General features: G+C 41.0%; 1 pseudogene; it reads left to right on the top strand.

Moving 5' to 3' along the window:
* Positions 1-2421: 2421 nt before the first annotated feature.
* On the top strand, positions 2422-3840 carry LOC109554852 (endogenous retrovirus group PABLB member 1 Env polyprotein-like; annotated as a pseudogene).
* The last annotated feature ends 471 nt before the right edge of the window (positions 3841-4311 follow it).

Raw genomic sequence — 4311 nt, 5'->3', positions numbered from 1 at the left:
ACTGGGGCCATAGGCTCTGAGAAAATTAAACCTAAACTAAATCATCCCCTACCTATGACTTTAAGACAACTGAGAAGATTTTTGGGAATCACAGACTACTGTCACATTTAGATTCCGGGTTATGGGGAACTTGCCCAGCCTTTGTATAAACTTATAGCTGAGACTCAGCAGGCCCAAACCGACAAACTGGTTTGGTCTCCAGATACTCAAAAGGCTTTTAAGGTTCTTCAGACTGCTGTCCTACAAGCTCCCACTTTGAGCTTGGCCACAGGGTCAACATTTAATTTGTTTGTCACTGAAAGAAAAGGTATGGCCTTAGGAATTTTGACACAACCCCGAGGGCCTCACCAGCAACCTATTGCTTATCTAAGTAGAGAATTAGATATAATTTCACGTGGGTGGCCCCACTGCCTAAGAGTAATTGGGGCAGCGGCCCTATTAGCACCTGAAGCTTTAAAAATAATTAATGGACGAAACCTTACTGTACTGACTTCTCGTGATGTGAGTGGAATCTTAAACTCTAAGGTTAATATTTGGATGAGAGACAGTCGGATTCTTATATCAGTCATTGTTGTTAGAAGGACCAGTAACTAAGCTTAAAGTTTGTGGAAATTTAAATCCTGCCACTTTCCTTCCTGAGAAGGAAAATGAAATACCCAATCACGATTGTTCCCAATTTCTAACTTTAAACTATGCAGCTCAGGAAGATCTAAAGAATACTCCATTAGACAATCCTGACATGGAAATATTTACAGATGGCAGTTCTTTTGTTCGGGATGGAAAGTGTAAAGCAGTTTATGCTGTGGTGACTGCTGAACAGGTTTTAGAAGCAAAATCTCTCCCCTAGGGAACCAGTGCTCTCAGTTAGCAGAGCTTGTGTCTCTGACCCGAGCTCTAGAGTTAAGCAAAGGGCAGCAAATGACACTGACTCTAAGTATGCTTATTTAACTTTACATGCTCATGCTGCAATATGGAAAGAAAGACAGTTTAAAATAGCAACAGGAGAACCTATTAAGCATTTCAGAGAGATGAGAGACTTTTAACTGCTATATATTGTCCTAAAGAAGTAGCTGTTATGCATTGCAAAGGACACAGCAGGGATTGGAGTAGAGTGCTGCTGCTGCTAAGTCGCTTCAGTCGTGTCCGACTCTGTGCGACCCAGTAGAGTAGCAGAAGGCAATCAGTTGGCTGACTGTCAAGCCAGAAAAGCGCCACTTTATGAAACCCCTTCACTACAGACGCCTTTGATTTGGACAGGTCCTGTGGAACAGGAAAAACCATAATATACTGAGGAAGAATTAGAAAGATATGAGAAAAGAAGAGCAAAGATTACTGATAAAGGATGGTTACAGTCTGAGGATGGACTATTAAAAATTCCTGAAAATGCTCAGTGGAAAATTCTTAAGTGTTTACACCAGAGTTTTCATTTGGGTGCAGAGAGTACTTACCAGATGGCTTCTCATTTGTTTGAAGGTAAAAATGTAATAAATACTTTAAAGAACATTATCAAAAGGTGTGAGGTTTGTTAGAAAAATAACCCAAAGGCTGAAAAGCTAACAAAATCTGGATTATAACCAAGAGGGAAGTATCCTGGAAAGGACTGGAAAATTGATTTTACTCATATGCCAAAAGCTAATGGATATTCTTGCTTACATGTTTGGGTGGATACTTTTACTGGGTGGATTGAGCCTTTTCCCTGTCATAGTCAACAGGCTAAGAAGGTTATAAAGATTTTAATCCATGAAATTATCCCCAGGCTTGGGCTGCCATGGAGCCTTCAGAGCGACAATGTCTCCACCTTTAAAGCTGCTGTAACTCAGGGGGTGTCTAAAGCTCTAGGAATAGAATATCACTTATACTGTTCCTGGAGACCCCAATCCTCAGGGAAGGTTGAAAAAGCTAATGACATTATCAAAAGACATCTGTGCAAATTAACTCAAGAGATGCAGGACAATTGGATTAAAGTCCTACCCATAGCTTTAATGAGGGCTCGAACTGCCCCCCAAAAGGAGGGACTGTCCCCCTTTGAATGTATGTATGAAAGGCCTTTCTTATGCACAGACATTGTTATAGACCCTGAAGCCTTGGAATTAATTAGTTATGTAACTCAGCTCTCAGCTTTTCAACAGGCATTAACAGAACTCTGGGAGATGACTCCTGACGCAGCCTCTGAGTCAAGCAAGCCTCTATTAGAGCCAGGAACCAAGGTCTTCATAAAAACATTGGGGTCTGGGGGCCCATCCCTCAAGCCCCTCTGGGAAGGCCCTTGCCAGGTTATTCTTTCTTCTCCCACAGTTGTCAAAGTGCCAGGAAATGATTCGTGGGTACATCACACTTAAGTTAAGAGGTGACACCCTGACCAGAACTAAGTGATGTCATTTTATGTCTTTACTTTCTCTGCTCTGATTTTGTACTTTTCAGATGGGCCTGATAATCTATGTGAGCCTACTTCTGCTGACTCCCAAAATTCTGAATCTACCATTTGATCCTCAAGACAATGCCTTCCTGTCCTGGGCTCACTCCTACGCTGCATTCCACAATCAGTCTAACTTCTGGGTCTGCGGAGCACTCTCCTCTTCATCAGTGGAAGGCTTCCTGTGGTGGACATCTCCTCTTCAAGGAAAACGCTTTCTCCAAGTCTGCGAATATCTTTGACAACAATCATATGTGATGCCTCTTCTTCATCTGATGACATCTAACAACCCTAAAATGGACTGGTGCAACACTTTGTACTTTAACTATGGACATAATGTGACTTTTAATTTTGATTATACATTGTCTTGGTTTAATGACTATTTTGCTACACATAAGGCAAATAGGTCTATATCTAATGGTTTTTTACCTGATGTTTATCAAATATGGGATGAGGTTATACGGCTAACTCCTGAAAAAGGACGTCTAATATCTACTGCCCCTATATACTGGGAACAAACAGTGCCATCCCCAAAAGTTAGCCAACAACTTAATTACAATGATTGGAAACAATTGGGATTTTTGCCTTAGGAAATATGCAACGTAATCATTCCCATGTTTTCCAACCCCAGTTCAGGTCCTCCCTTTGTCTGGCCAGGCACTAATTGGGACTGGATATCTCAGCCACACTGGCTTGGTCCAAACGGGACTTATTGGACATGTGGCTCTTACCTATGAACATGGCTTCTCCCTGGTTGGACAGGGAGATGCACCCTGGGTCTAGCCTTTACTCACGGCTTTATATTTTCAGAGCTTCCAGAAAAGCCTGCTAATTCACCCCACCTTAAAACTCAGTGGGCAAGGTCCGTATTTCACTGGTATGATTATTTGGCTGCAGTGTTTGTTCCCTCTTTGGGAACTACAGATGTTATGCTACAAGTGGATGCGTTGACTAATTTTACTCAACAGTCATTACAAGATTCTCAAAAAGTTATTTCAGCTCTAATGCTGAACAAGCACAAATTAAAAAGGTGTTTTACAAAACAGATTGGATTTATATATTCTGACAACTGTGCAAGGAGGAACTTGTACCATTATTCATACCCAATGCTGTACATATATACCTGATATGAGCATTAATGTTACTCATTTTACTAAACACATGAACAAGATGATTGGGGCTATGGATACTTTTGAAGCCTCAATCGCCTCACTTTGGGAGACATTAACTAGTTCCCCATGGTGGAAAATTATCTTAATAATAACAATTCTGATTGTTTTGTTTTTGCTGTTTGCTCCATGCATCTGTAACTGTGTAACTGATTTGTTTCTAGTCACATGAAAGCTTTTAAGTTACAAATGGTTGCTCAAACTCCTGCTACTGCTACAGCTTCTTCCTGGATCAGAAATCCTCGGTATGAGGGTTAGGAGAATATGTTGCCTCACCAATTTAGGGACAATGCCCCTTGTCAGCTCGGAAACAGTTATGGGATGAGAACAATGCCCCTTTTCCCTAGGCAACAATTTCTCCTAAAAGAAAAGGGGGGAATGTGAGGGTAACAGGCAGGAAGACCAGGGGTCTCCAAACAGAGGAAATAGGCTGCAAGTGTCAGACATTTTTCTCTCTCTTAAATTTAAAAGGAGGTTTCTCTTAAAATACTCTTTTGCCATAATGACACCTGGTTCCATCTGAAGTTAACTATTCTCAAACCTTGAGTTAACCAACGCATTTTTCTCATGGAAATGTTTGTCTTAAGCTATGTTAATGTACTATGCATTTACCCCAGACGCTGTCTTCAAATCAGTTCCGCCTAATGGCTCAGAACCTACTTGACAAACCATTATGTTATACTCAGACATTGTTCCCCTAATCTATGTAAACGAAACTATTTGTATGGT

Source organism: Bos indicus, chromosome X (genome assembly GCF_029378745.1).
Source record: "Bos indicus isolate NIAB-ARS_2022 breed Sahiwal x Tharparkar chromosome X, NIAB-ARS_B.indTharparkar_mat_pri_1.0, whole genome shotgun sequence".
Taxonomy (NCBI): domain Eukaryota; kingdom Metazoa; phylum Chordata; class Mammalia; order Artiodactyla; family Bovidae; genus Bos; species Bos indicus.
This window is presented reverse-complemented; position numbering and strand designations above follow the sequence as displayed.